Source organism: Muntiacus reevesi, chromosome 1, assembly GCF_963930625.1.
Source record: "Muntiacus reevesi chromosome 1, mMunRee1.1, whole genome shotgun sequence".
Lineage (NCBI taxonomy): Eukaryota > Metazoa > Chordata > Mammalia > Artiodactyla > Cervidae > Muntiacus > Muntiacus reevesi.
Window position 1 is genome coordinate 239,401,032 of NC_089249.1, and position 14,456 is coordinate 239,415,487.

Sequence of the window (14,456 nt, forward strand, 5' to 3'; positions counted from 1 at the left end):
GGGGCCTGGAGGAGCTTCGGGGCGGAGGGAGGCTGGGATTAGCAGCCTTTGGATGGCATCAAGTGCAAACCTCTGCATCCTGGGGGAGATGGGAGATGGTGGGGGAGAATCAGTTCAAGTGTTTGCTGGGCTGGGTTTCCCCTCCTTCAGGCCTTTATCTGCTTTATTCTTCTCCTAGAGAATGTGCTTTAACCCCCAGCTTCTTTGATCAGCTATCTATCTGTGAAAAGCTTATTTTACTCTTTTAATGGAAACCCTAACCTTCCCTGGAGACCAGTAAGATGTCCCCTCTTGGAAGAGGTCTTAGCTGAGAGGTCACAATTGTTCTGGGTACGAGAAAACTGGGAAGCTTTTTTTTTAAAGTAAAAAAGCATGCAGGTTTCTGGCCCTCATCTTTGATTCCTTCAGTCCAGAGTATAGTGTCCCCCTCCTAGAGGATTTAGATGCGAGGGTCTATAGACACGCCTTGAAGACCCTGTCTTAGCGCAGGGAGCCCAGGGCTGGAAGGCTGGACCTCCGGGTATGCTTGTGCTGTGTGACATCGTGTGCCTCTTTCCCTCTCTGGGCATCTTTTTCACCTTCTGTGCACTAACACGCTGGGCTCCTCTGGTGGTTGTGACTCAGAGTGTCTGGAGCACCATCCTGGGAGAGGCTGGCGGGGGGATCTGGGCAGGTGCCAGAGTCTGGGCCAGGCCCACACTGCTCAGGTGACAGACAGCTCAGGAGAGGAGGGCCCTGGTGGCAGGGGAGGAGGCAGGCTGGAAGCCCGGGTCGCAGTGAGCAGGGCCTGTGCCCAGGAAGGTTGGAGGACTGTCCTGGGCTGCCAGTGACCTGGCCACAGGCTCAGAGGCACCTTGCTGGGTGGTCTGGCGGCAGACAGGCCGAGGCTTCAAGCACAGGCCGGCACAAGTCACTTATAGATGGGTATGTCGAGGTATGTGGAGGGAGGGATGCCTCCCGTGTCTCACGTGATTATGTGGAAAGCCAGGCTTGGACCCAGGTCTTCTGACTCTCAAGTGAGAATCCACTCCTCCATCCTCGTCTCCCTCCTCAGGGTCAGTGCCAGGCCCCCCAGCTGGGACAGTCGTCTGGTTGTCTGACAACCTCGAGGCTTGACCTGGAAAAGTGAAGCCACCATCGTCATAGCCACCCTGGAGGCATGAAACTGGTTGGGTGTGCAAATTATCCCTCAAACATCCTCCGTCCCATTTTTTTTTTTTTTTCATTTTTCCTTAAACTGTCTCCAATGGGCCAGCTGCCTCTGTGCCCGTTTCCGCCTGGCACTGGGCTTCTTGCTCTTTATTCTGAGAACAAAGCTTCCTTCTGACGGTCCTCCTGCTGACAACAGGAAAAGGGCAGGCGTGGCACTCGGCCTCCCTCCTCCGCCTCCCCTCGCTGAGGGCATGGGGCAGCCTTTGTCAGATGCCAGACCCCGGCAGCACTGGCGGGCTGGTGGGGGGAGCCCAGCTGCAGCCCAGTCCGTGTTCCTGCTGGGATGGGAGCTGCCCCGTGGGCCCAGCTATCAGGCCCAGAAGTAGCCAAAAGAGTGGGCACAGGCATCAGATAGGGATCAGTGTAAGTCCTGCTCAGGTCCAAGCAGTTACTTGTACCAGGGCTGTTCATGTGACAACTGTCAAGAAGACTCCAGCTGGTATAGGTAGAGTCTCACTTCAGCCTCCAGGCTATCCTGGTCTCCTGGGGGCTGAAGAAACCAACAGATGCTCAGATGAGGGCAGCCATAGTCCTTCTGCCAGCACATTTTTATTGAGCATCTACTTTGTTCTGGGCACTTTTCTGGGCACTGGGACTCAGCAGTGAACAAAACAGACCGGGTCCCTATTTTGGACTGGGGGGTGACATTCTAGTGGTGAGAGAGAGTCAACAAACTGATGAACAGTGGCTATTTGTCAGGTGGCCAGAGTGCCTGCCGCAAAAATAAAGCTGTGTTGAGTGAGTGGCTCTGCTGTGTTAGGGGTGGGGGGTCATGGAAAATCCCTGGTGAGGGGATGAGAGAGATTCCAGGAGGGAGCTAGGGAGCCACAGGGTGTGTGGGGAAGAGCATTCTAGGCGGAGGGCACGGTAGCACAAGGCTTCGCGGCAAGAGGGTTTGGGATGTGCTTGAGGAGCAGAAGATTGGTGTGGGAAGAGATAGAATAAGAGCGATCCTAGGAGGAGAGGCAGCCAGAGCAGGGGCGGGGAGGACTGCTTAGGGCCTCTTGGGCCGTCTAGAGGACTTTGCTGTTTAGTCTGAGTTAAGGGGGAGCTGCTGAGGGGCTGAGGCTGAGGGCGGACTCACGTTAGCTGGCGGGGAGAAGTCAGGAGGGTGCAAGCAGGACACGGCAGGGCCGGGAGGGAGGGAGGGAGGGAGGTGTGGTGGTCACGCAGGTGGCAGTACAGCTCGGCGTGGCAAGGGGTCGGACTCCAAATGGGTTTCTCAGGACGATGTGCTGATGGATCAGATGTGGGATGTGGGAGGAAGAAAGTGTCAGCAGCAAGGTTTCTGGTCTCAGGGACTGGAAGGACATTTATGGAGACAGGGAAGGCTGCAGGATGGCAGGTTTAGGGAGAGAAATGGAGATTTCAGATCAGATGTCCTAGTTAGGGGCGTATCTAGGCGAGGGGAGATACATGGGTAGAGGTTGGTCCTGGGCGTTCCTGTTGTTGGAGGGGTGTGGGGGTGCCCTGGAGGACCTCCCAGACTCTTGAGAACCTGTCTGTAAGAACAGCATTTCCTGGGCCTCTCATGTTCTTTTTCTTTCTTTGTAAACCTGCTCCTTTCTCCCCCTTCCTTCTGGACAGAGGAAACGGGCAGATTCTGAGGACTCATTTTCTTGGCGGTGGTCCTGGCCTTTCTGCCTGGTGTGCTTCCTTGGGTGGGGGTTCTTCCTGGGGTGGATGGTGTGGGGGCAGGCCTCAGGCCTTTGCCTGGCTCGGTTACCAACAGAAGTTTCTCTCTGTGCCTTGGTTCCCCCTCCGGCATATGAAAGTGTTAAGCTGGGCCCAGGGCTCTGAGGGTGGCAGGGGGCCCTTGAAGGGGCCGAATGCACAGAGGGTAAGAACCTGGCCTAGAGTCCAGTGTGGATGCGAGTCTTTGTTCTGCCACCTGGCTGTGAGACTCTGGGCCACTGGCGTAGCCTCTCTGAGCCTCCGTTTTCTCATCTGTGAAAATGGGCTAACTATGGTACCTGCGTCCTGCATCAGAGTTTCTGTGAGGGTTAAACGAGAAAATGCACATAGCCAAGGCTTTGGCACACACCACACCCAGTGAACAGAGGTTGTTAGTAGCAGTAACTGTTCAGTGGGTCAGGTTAAGGGGTTTTGCCCTGTAGGTGGTGGGAGTCATGGCAGGCTATAGAGTAGGAGACTGGTACACATGAGGAGGCAGCTGTGAGTTTGGCTGAACCCCGTCCACCTGCAGGAGTGAGAACTGAGGGCCGCCCCGGTGGACTTTCCCGCCCTTCCTTTAACTGGTGGTCTTCACTTGACTTGTCCTGAGTAGCTTCTGCCTTACACACGTCCCGTGGGAATGGAGATGGTCATTTTCCCTAAGATCTCCTACAGAACCCCTTGTCTCTACATCCCAATGGCTGACCTTAGGGAATGTGAGTGTGGGGCTTTGAGGGGTGGGTGACGTTGAGTGTCCTCGGGTTGTCTGGACAGGAACAGGGCAGGGCAAGCCTGGAGTGACATTCCACTGGGCACTTGGGTGTGACCTTGGTTCCTGGTCCGGGTCCAGCCTGGGTGCTTGCTCCATTGGAGCCATGGGGGGGTTGACAATGGGCGGAATGTGTCCCCCTTAGGACCCACACTTCAGTGGTGCCCAGGCATGCTGACCAAGCCCTGTGCTTTTGCAAGCCTGCTACCCAGCAGTTGAATCGTGCCAGGACAGTCAAGGACATTTCAGATTCCCCCGTGGCTGGCAGCCAGGCTGTCACCAGGCATTGCTTGTTTTCCCAGGGTCCAAGAGTTTTTCGAGGTGGAGAGGGCTCTGGAGATATTCCAGGGACTTTTCTTAACAGCTGGGTAAATTGAGATCCAGAGAAAGCAAGGCACTTGACCAAGGTCTCACAAGGCCGCTTCCCTCCCATCTGTCACCTCCCTCTGTTCCCATGTCCCTTGCTCAGACTCCTGGCCTCCTGCCTGGACGTTTGTAACAGCCTGCATCTTCTGGGCTCTCCGAGAGCTTTGTCTGTCTTCCTGTTATCCTAATCTCACCATAACCTGCGGGCACACATGCTGTTTGAGTGTGTCTGCTCTCCTTTCCCCTCTGGTCCCAGAGTGAGCACAGAGATTCCAAGTGCAGGCCTCAGAACTGGACTGACCTCCGGTTTAATCTCCTCTCTGCCCCTTTCTAAAACGGTGAACTGGGGAAGATACTCCATGTTTCTGAACCGCAGTGTCTCTGTCTGTGAAATGAAAACAGTGGCAGTACTTAGTTTGTGAAGCTGTCTTGATGGTTAAATGAGATAATAACATGAAGTGAGGGTGTAACACCAACTCAATGGACATGAGTTTGAGTAAACTTCAGGAATTGGTGATGGACAGGGAGGCCTGGTGTGCTGCAGTCCATGGGGTCACATAGTCGGACACGACTGAGTGACTGAACTGAACTGAATACCTGCACAGCTCTCAGAAACAGTTGTTAGTGGGAGCTCCTTGGTCTAGTGGTTAGGAGTTAGTGCTTTCACTGCCGTGGCCCAGGTTCAGTCCCTCATCAGGAAACTGAGATCTCAGAAGCCATGCAGCATGGTCAAAAAAAAAAAAAGGTCTTTGTTACATAGGCCCATCAGTGCTGGTTGAACTGAAAAGTCAAGGGCATGGAGGAGTAGACAGAGCTCCAGACCTGAGGCAGAGGGTGTGGGCTCCAAGTTCACTACCAGACGTTGCCTCACTGTGTACTTCTTGGGAAGTCACTCTTCCTCCAGGAACCCCACTTTCCTCATAGCAGAAAGAGGGAAGAAATCCCTGCTATGATCTTAGAAGCTTGTCATGTGATGCCAAAGCAGCATCTGTGAAAAAGCTTTGCATCTGTGTGATGGTTTAAAAATGGCACAGTGGTGGCGGTGGTGTGCTGGTGGTGGCGAGGACTTTGTGGCCACAGCAGTGGACAGCTAGCTGGGCCGGAGGCTGGTCAGTCTGCAGATGCTCCGCACCCACACAGGCTTCCCATGCCTGCCTCTGCTCCTGCCGCCTCTGGCAGCCCGCCTTTTGCATTAGCCTCAGCATTGCACCCTCAAAGACGTGGGAGGTGCAAAGACCCGGTGGCATCTTCTGAGCCGTAGTGAGTTCTGGGTTATCTGTGGCGAATCCCGTGGAATGTCGGATTACAGCCAGGCCCTGGTTCGAATCTCAGCTCAGCACTTCCCAACTGGAAGCTTGAGCCAGTTGCTTTACTCCCATGAGCCTCATTTTCCACATTTGTGAAATGAGGGCTTGATGAAGCAGAGGCCAAGCATTTAGGAAAGGGCAGAGCACACGGTTACATAGAGGCGTTATACCATGTTTTCTGCCCGGAGCATGGTGCCTAAAGGGCTTCTGGATGGCGGGAATACCACTGTGCCCATTTCTGGGGCTGAGCGTGGAAGTCGGTTACAGTCCCTGCAGAATTGCCCAGCTTGGAGTTAGGTTGGCCCTTGGAGTCATCTGGCGCCGTTCCATTTTACTGGTGAACACAGCAAGGAGGGAGCGCTTGGCTGGGCTCACTGGCAGGTTAGTGGGAGGCTGGGAGGCACGTAGAGACAGACTGAGAGGAGCACTCAGGTGCCGCAGTGAGACTCCTGGTGCCGGGCAGGTGCCCGCCAGCCCCCAAGAGCGGGCGTCTGCTTCGTGTTTGTGCCTGCTGCCTGGATGCCTCATCCTGGCTCAGTGGAGGATTAGAAGAACACCAGTCTCCCAACCCCAGGAGTCGGTCCCCGAGCCGTAGGGGTGTGCGGACACTTGCAGACTGCCTTGTAGAGCCTCACCCAGGCCCCCTGGCCTCTTTAAAAGGGGCCTTGGATAAGTAGTCACCTGCCCGGTGCTGTTTACTCTGTCTCTGCTCTCTAGCTGGCTGTGATCCGGAGAGAGCAAGGCCCCCTCCCCCCACCTGCTGCCCCTTCCCCTTCCAGCTGCGCCTCCGTGTGAGCACCCGAGCCCTCACCCTGGAGGGGAGGCATGTTGGCAGCAGGCTTCTGTCATGGTGACAAGCCCCAGTGAGTCTGGAGGGACGAGGGCGCTTTCATGCAGGCCCTGATGAAGCCTCCCTGGTATCAGCAGGCTGGCTGGTACCCACCAGGCCTCCAGGAGATTAGGGGGCTTCTGGGGCTCCAAGTGCCTCAGGCTTTCCTTTCCTCCTTGTTGACCCCAGAGCTCCTGGCTTCCCTCCACTCTGGCCACGGGGCCTGGAGCTTTCTCAGCATCCCCCAGACTTTCGTGCCTCCAGACCAGTCTCCCGATCACCACCGCTGGACCACTGGTGACTTGTCACGAGGTGGCCAAGGCTGCTAATCCCTGCAGGAGTTCCTGGGATCACTGCGTGCTGGCAGGAGCCTGGGCCACCCTCGTGGTGTGATCTTAGTGTCCATCCCCTGACCCTGTACATTCAAACATGCCATCAATGCCTCCCTGCCCAACTGCTACTCTTGGGGCCTGAAATTCTGCTACTGAGCAGGTTGTCTTGTTCTCTCCTTGGCATCCTCTAAAAAAGGCAGATAGGTTTGCAGGTGGACACTCTTAAATCTTTGCTACTGAAGAGCAAACCCAGGCTAGCCTGGCCCTTGTCCAGCTGCCTATGTGACCATGGCCCAATTGCCTCTCCTCTCTGGGCTTTGTTAAGCCCCTTTTCTGCTCTAGAATCTCCGTGCTCTGGCAGTTACCCTTCTTTCTCCTCTTTTGGAGTTGGTGGGGGAAGTGACAAGGGCCTGGCAGCTGGGGTGGGGGCCAAAACGAGGCAGTTTGACCACCTGCTGGCCCTGTAGGGGCTATCAGTCCTGCTTCCTCTTCGTCTCAGGACAAGTGGGGAGACTGAGATATGGTTTGGGGGACGGGCCCTGCTTTGATCGCACGGGAAGTCAAGCAGAGCTGCAGTCAGAGCCCAGTTATGCTTGCTGACAGCAAAGGCTCATCCTCTCCGGGCTGCCACCCTTGAGAGGAACACAAGAGCCATCGGCATAGGGTCAGGGACGTGCTTTCTCCTCTTCCGTGGAAGCTGCCTCTCTCAGGGCGGGGGTGAGGGCGCGGGGTCCCTGCCTGCTGTGGGGTCCCCAGGCGTGGGACAGAGTCGGAGGAGACATCCTCTTCCTGAGGTTCAGGTGGGTGGGGATTGGTGGCCTCTGGCAAGGGACGCAGTATGGGGGAGGCCTGGAGGCTTCCGGGAATGTGGTTGGTGGCGCGGGGTGCCCCCAGGCCACTCCCTCCCAGGGAGGGGACTGGGCTGACAGTAATGCCATTTGTCCTGGCTCTGGGATTAGGCACGGCTGTGTTAAGTGAGGAGCAGGGAGCCATTACGAGGACACGGCGACATGGAGCAGAGCGGAGCTGAGCGGCTACTGCCTGGAGCTCTGGTGGGTCCTGTCATTTTTCTCCCCGGCCTCCCTGCCCCATCTGACCATGGCCCCGTGTTCCCTCCCCCCTATCCAGTCCTTCCAGGTCTGTCTGACGAGTGTGTGCCCACAGTGTTTTCTTGTTCATACTCACGCAGGATGGGGCCAGGGGTGCAGGAGTGGCCCCCAAGCCTGGCCCTGGGGGTCCTGTCTGCATGCAGGACCAGAAGCGGGTACCTCAAGGATCTCCACCACCAGGACTGCCCCAGGGAGATAGCAGGGCCTACCTGGCAGACTCCTGACTGAGGAGAAGGAGACTGTGGCTGAGGGGTGGAAAGGAAGGGCTCAGCTTCTCTCTGAGCTTCTCCTGACAGCTCAGCAAGTCCACAAATCCACCTGAGGCCAGCAGGTCTGGGAGTTAAAGATTTACCATAGGCCACAGGGGAGCTGGGCTGGTGAGGTCTCAGGGTGCTCCAATGTTATACCTTCGTGGCGTCAGTCCTGTCTAGATGGTGAGGATATGGCTCGTCAAAGTCAAAAAGGCTGCTGCAGACTTTCTATGTTCATTCTTTGTTTTGGCTCTGCCAGATCTTAGTTGGGGCATGTGGGATCTAGTTCCCTGACCAGGGTTCGAACCCGGGCCCCCAGCATTGGGAGCATGGAGTCTTAGCCACTGGACCACCAGGGAAGTCCCTCCATGTTCTTAACTTGATTTTGGGGGAGGGGGTCATTCACAGTCTCCGTGAGTTTGTATGGAATGTGGCATCCGTCTAGGGAGAGTCTGCTGACAGCCTTCATGAGATTCTCAAAGGGTGCTGTAATACCCAGAGGTCACAAACTTCTGATCTAATCCATACCCCTTGTTGTCCAGTTGAGGAACAGGCTCAGAGAAGGGAAGGTATTGCCCAGAGGGAGCCGGTGGACACACTGGGATGCTGATGGTACTCCAGGCCCATGTGGAGTTTGCTTTCGCCTCCAGGAGTTGGAGGCCCCTACCCCATCCCGAGTACACGTTTCTCAGGATCTGTCCAGTGGTCATATGGCAACCTGGGATGGGTAAGGGGCGGGGCAGGGGCTGGGGTTGGCCAGTGTTTCCCAGCTCCCGTGCAGGGCTGGTAGATAGGAATGAATAATGGTAAACTTGTGTGTACTTCCTTGAAAGAAAATGACGAATAACTGAGATCACGGTTGGGCAGTGCTTGCCGTAGTCTCTGGTGTGTAGCAGACCTGTGAGGCATGCTGGTCCCCATGGTCCTTTGAGTTGGCCTTGTTAACTCAGATCTCCTGCTTCTGACCCTCACCACCCAGCTCTCCCCTTCCTCAACATGAGGCCTTTGCCTGGGTCATGGAGGCAGCCTCCCTGTCTCATATTGCGGGGTCTCTGCCTGTCTGGGATGGGGCAGGGGATGGTTAGGACCCTCAGGCTGAGGTCCTGCCTCTCTGGGGGCCTGTGGTGCCTCATCCGTCCATGAAGGAAGGCTTTCCTCTTGCTAGGGATGCCGATCAGCCTGCATTGAGGCAGCTGGGGACGGTCACCTGCAGGGAGCCTGTTCCTGGGTAGGTTCTGGGCTGCAGACCTAGTTTAGGAATGGTGTAAAGTGCTGGGCAGCTGCACAGAGCCTGGGGCTCCAAGTGGGCTGGCTTGGGGTAGTCCTAGCTCTGCCCTTGCCCAGCTGTGTGACCTTGAGTCAGTTGCTTCATTTCTCTGAGCATAGATTTCCCCTCTGTGAAGTGCACATATCAGTGACACCACTTCTCAGGGTGTGAGGATTGGGTGTGATGAATCAGGGGAAGCCAGCGTCTGGCTGGCAAGGTACCAGGAGTTCAGTCAGTGCTGGCTGCCATCATCGAGGGAGGTTAGGATATTTGCAAAGAAATATCTTACTGCCCCCCCCCCCCCCCCCCCCCCACCAAGTGCCAGTGATCCAAGCCTAAGAGAAATAGCTGGGAATGGATTTGACTGCATAGATGGATTTGGGCGTTGGGTGGAGAGAGCCCTATTTTGAGGAGCTCTGTGGACCAATGAAGAGCTTGCTCTATGAGGGTCCTGCCCACCTTGGTTTGCCTGAGAGCTTCAGTGGGGCCAAAGGGTATCCGGTCCTGACCCCTCCCATTCCCCACTTTTCTACCCCCACTGTCTTGTTTGTTTGCTCAGTAAACCCTTTTTTCAGAGCTGGTGCAAAGGTACACTCTCAACTCAGGCCTTGCTAGAAAAAAGACAAATTCTTAACAAGTAGGGGGTCTCGGTTCTTGAGATTTTTGCTGGGCATTCCCCTCCGGGGAACCCAGAACAGATCCCAGGTTGGGAGCTGGGGAGTGAGCCAGTGCTTTATGGTTTGTTTGCTTGTTGATTGATGGCGTGATTTGTGGGTCTGCTTGCAGGCAGGATTGTGAGAGGCTGCTTTTGATGTTAAAACACACGTAAGATGCTTGAAAACAAAAACAGAAAGCGCAGCATTTGAAGGGAACAGAGGATGGGGTGTGCAGGGGGCTGGCCTGTGTCAGCTGTCCTCGGACTTGGAGGGCATGTGCTGCTGAAGGATGGGTGGGCTGGGGAGAGTCCCAGTTACCACTTGTTAGCAAGCCCCAGACCCGCTCTGGGCCTCGGTTTCCTCATCTGTTAAATGAAGGGAATGTTGTTCATGGTGGTGTGGTTAAGGGTAAATAATAGCATGTAGTACAGGCATATCATGTCTGATATATGGGAGTTCATGCTTTAATACGTTTAGCTTGGCAATTCCTTGTAGCAGATTGAAAAAGGGGAAGGTCATTGGCAGGGGCACTTCACTCTTAAGTACCTACCATGGGTGGATGATCACTTCTGCCTTGGAAAGCTGTTGGTGAAGTTGGGGCCCAGTGTGCTAGTCTCGATTGCAGCTGACATCTCTGGCACATCAATCTGGCCCTGCGTGGTGGGGTACAGGGCAGGAGAGCTCATCCAGGACTTCTGAAATTCAGAGCTGGCGGAGTCAACTCAGCTGAGGCTGGCCTTGGAGGAGGATGTGTAGGCTTTTTTTGTGGATAAGAAAATGAGCCAAGGCAGATGGGGGTGGGGCAGACCTGGTAGTGCAACCCGAGATGGTCCTTTCATCTCTCTGGGCCTCGGTGTCCCTGTGTGCTCACCGCAGGGTGGCCCATACACTCTGCAATCCTGAGACCCTTCAGCCAGACTACCGACTGTTCCTTGGTGGCAGCCGTGGACTCCAGGGTGACTGATAGGCAGCCCTTTGGCCCCCAGCCAGGCCGTGCTGTGGGGCTGTGGGGGCTGGGGCGTGCGGCAGATTCCTGCAGAGGAAAGGGATTTGCTTCTGGTCTCGGCCTCCCAAGGGTGTGATTGTGCCAGAGAAACTCCCGCACAGCTGGGAAGCAAATGTGAAGGATTTTCTTTGCTGTATGTGTGGTGGGTGGGGCAGGCTGGGGCTGGGTAGCTGGTGGAGCAGGGTGGCTGTGGGGTGTGGCTGGGTAGTGGGTGTGGTGTGACTGTGCTGGGGGTGTGACAGGCTGGAAGGGGCCGAGTCAGCTGTGGAGAGCGGCCCTGGGATTGCATGTAGGGCTCCCAGTGCCCAGCCGGCCACTGCTCCTCCTCCCTGAGGCTGAGTGCCCATCCACATACTTCTGAGCCTGTTTGTGGGGCTCTCCCCGCACTTCTTCTCAACTCCCCACCCCCTCCTTGTGCTTGTGGCCCGGAGGCCTATGTTGACCCATTTGAACATCTCAGCACCATGTAAGTTTGCTTGTCCATTCAGGTGCCTGTGAGTGTGAAGAAAGTAGGGGGCATAGCCAGGAGTGACCCAGGCAGGAAGTAAAGTCTGGGCTGGGCGAGCTTGCGGGACTCTGGGTACCGGCCTCCATTCAGCCCACAGCAGCAGCACGCCAGAGACCTAGGACCTTGGAGCCTGAAGGCCTGCACCTTCCGTGCCCAGTGCCCTGCCTGGTACCTGGCAGGGCTCGGTAGGAACAGAATGAGGAAACAGGTAATGAATCATCTGCTTGTTCCCGACTTCCAATGTGCGCTCAAACCTGACCTCTCTTCCTGTTTCTGGATCCACTATCAATTTGATACGTGGTCTTTGGCCAGCTCCTTCTTGAGTCTCAGTTTCCAAATCCATTAAGTGAATAATCATCTTGTTAGCCTGTATCACCCTGTGCCAGGCACTGAACAGTTTTACAGAGATCATCTCTCTTAGTCTTGGCAATAGCCCTGCAGGATAGATGAGTAGTATAAACCCTATTTTACGCTGGGGAAACTGAGACTCAGAGAGGTGGAGAGATTTGCACAAAGACCTTTAACAAGGATGCTAGCAGCTACTGCATCACTGCCCCTCAGATGTTTGGGATGACACAGCATGATGCATACAGCTCTTCACGGGAGGCCTGTTGCATATGGTAGGCAGCAAGTGCATGGGAGCTGGGTGCGCTTGGTCTCACCCCAGAGCCCACCTGTCCATCCAGGGCAGAGCTTGACCTCCTCCCCATTCCTCCTCTCTAGACAGCATGGTTTCTGCGAAGTTCCTTATAGCCGCTGCCTCTTTTTCTCTTTGGGTCCTAGAGAGGATTCTGGGGGCACCTGAGCATTTTGGAGTGGGGGTTGGGGTCACGAGTGACTTTCAACAGAGCAGTGGCCACAGTTACCGTGGTATTTCCCGAAAGTGCAGCGTTTCCATGGCATCTCCATGACAACCAGAGCATCTCATTCATTATCCCCAGCACCTTGGCAGGGAAAACTGGGCCTAGGGCTGAAAGAGCACAGTGGAGGCTTGGTTGAGAGCTTGGTAGTTGAGGCCCCCTCATGCTCTCCCCAATCCCTGCCAAGATTCTCCTGTAGGCTCTGGAGCCAATACCATTTCATGGGATTTGGGTTCAGATTTCATCTCTGCCACTGACTAGCTGTGTGGTTTAAGTGATTTAGCATCTCTGAGCCTTATTTTCTGCAGCTGTAAATGGTGAATGACAGTATTAGTTGTAAGGATTAACTGAGATAAAGTATGTAAAAGTGCTTAGCACAGTGCCAGGCACAGGTCATAAGTTCTGGTCCTGCCCCCATCTGCAGGCTCCAGGGTACAGAGCCATGTGTAGAAACACTCCCAAGTCTGCTCCGCCTGGACTCCACACTCGGGTGTGCCCAGGGGTTGGTGTGTGTGTGTGTGCGCGCGCACTTAAGTGCTTAATTGCTCAGTTGTGTCCCACTCTTTGCAACCCTTTGTTGCTTTTTCTTTTTATTTATTATTTTATTTTTGACTGTGCTGGATCTTCGTTGCTGTGTGTATTTTTCTCTGGTTGTGGTTATGAGGGGCTACTCTTTAGTTGTGGTATGGGGGCTTCTCATTGTAGTGGCTTATCTTGCTGTGGAGTGTGGGCTTCAGGGCTTGCAGGCTTCAGTAACTGAGGCCTGTCGGCTCAATTGCTGCAGCTCCCTGGCTCTAGAGCACAGGTTCAGCAGTTGTGGCACACAGGCTTAGTTGCCCTGACTGTGGGATATTCCCGGATCAGGGATCGAACCTGTGTCTCCTCCACTGGCAGGTGGATTCTTCACCACTGAGCCACCAGAGGAGCTCTCTTTGTGACCCAATGGGCTGTGGCCCACCAGGCTTCTCTGTCCATGGAATTTTCAGGCAAGAATACTAGAGTGGATTACCATTTGCTTCTCTAGGGGATCTTCCTGACCCAGGGATTGAGCTTGCATCTCCTGTGACTCCTGCATTGTAGGTAGATTCTTTACCTGTTGAGCCATCAGAGAGCTAAATGAGGGAGGGAGGTCAGCTATGGGACTGTGTTCACCCACCTGAGGCCGGAGCTTGAAGTATAAGCTACAAAGGTGGCCATTGGGTGTGCATGCCCCGTGCTGTATTCAGCCATTCAGTCGTGTCCAACTCTTTGCGACCCCATGGACTGTAGCCCGTCAGGCTCCTCTGTCTATGGGATTTCCCAGGCAAGAGTACTGGAGTGGGTTGCCATTTCCACAGGCCTAGTGTCACTAAAACGTGTTGTTTATTTTTAATGGACTTTTTTTTTTTTTTTTTGCCGAACCACACTGCATCAACCAGGGATTAAAACTGTGCAGAGTCTTATTAATCACTGAACTGCCAGGAAGTCCCTCAGATGTGCTCTTTTTCAAGAAGTTGGAAGTTCTTTTTTTTTTTTTTTTGTTAGTAAACAACTTAGTCTTCTATTTGCCTAAGACCAGCTGTTGCAGGCACTGAGGCCCCAAGACTTCCAGAAGGGATGGTGGGGGGGGGGGGGGTGGCGAGTCATCCTGCCTCCCAGCTGCTGCCTGCCCCATCCTGTTTCCTGCAGGAAATAGGAGAGTAGATGAAGTGTACCCTCTCGCCATCAAGTATCTCCTCAATTGTGTGTGTGTGTCAATAGCTCAGTCGTGTCCGACTCTGCGACCCCATGGACTGTAGCCCATCAGGTTCCTCTGTCCAAGGGATTCTCCAGGCAAGAGTAGTGGAGTGGGTTGCTATTTCCTTCTCCAAGAAGTTGGAAGTTCTGACTTTTATATGAAATCTCCTGATTTTAAGATGCTGATAGCTAGTCTCAAAGAAAAATGCTGTCAAAGAATTTTGCATCCTGTTTTGCCTGGAGGGTCCTGGTTCTCAGCTTATATGCTATAGAGTAGGGATGGGGCGGGAGCCCGAGGAGGAATGGGACGTGGGGGCAGGAAAGGGGTTGGTGGGTGGAGATGACTTCAGAGACATGATGCTATTGGAACTGGGGTCTTGAAGGATGAGTAAGTGTCCCAAGGGGTAGGGGAAGACATTCCAAGCAATGGGAACTTCATTAACAAAGGCTTAGATGCATGACCAAGACTGGTGACTGGTTGGGCGAGGCTGGAGTTTAGGAAAATGGCTGGTGATGTCGGCAAGGCCCAGGCAGGCCCAGGGCGGGAGGGAAGTGTTGAGGCTTCAGCCCCTAGGTGTCCTTGAGGCCTGGGTG

The 14,456-nt window shown here is 54.7% G+C and overlaps 1 protein-coding gene across 3 annotated transcripts in view; it reads left to right on the forward strand.

The window, feature by feature from the left end:
- The window catches only part of NDST1 (N-deacetylase and N-sulfotransferase 1), an 88,752-nt gene that overhangs the window by 12,776 nt on the left and 61,520 nt on the right, over positions 1 to 14,456 (forward strand). The window contains exon 3 of one of the 3 annotated variants that reach the window (XM_065918918.1): positions 11,267 to 11,494. The exons of the other annotated variants lie outside the window; for them this stretch is intronic. The gene's annotated coding sequence lies outside the window, so the exon portion shown is untranslated. The remainder of the gene's footprint in view (positions 1 to 11,266; positions 11,495 to 14,456) is intronic. 3 annotated transcript variants of the gene reach the window in all.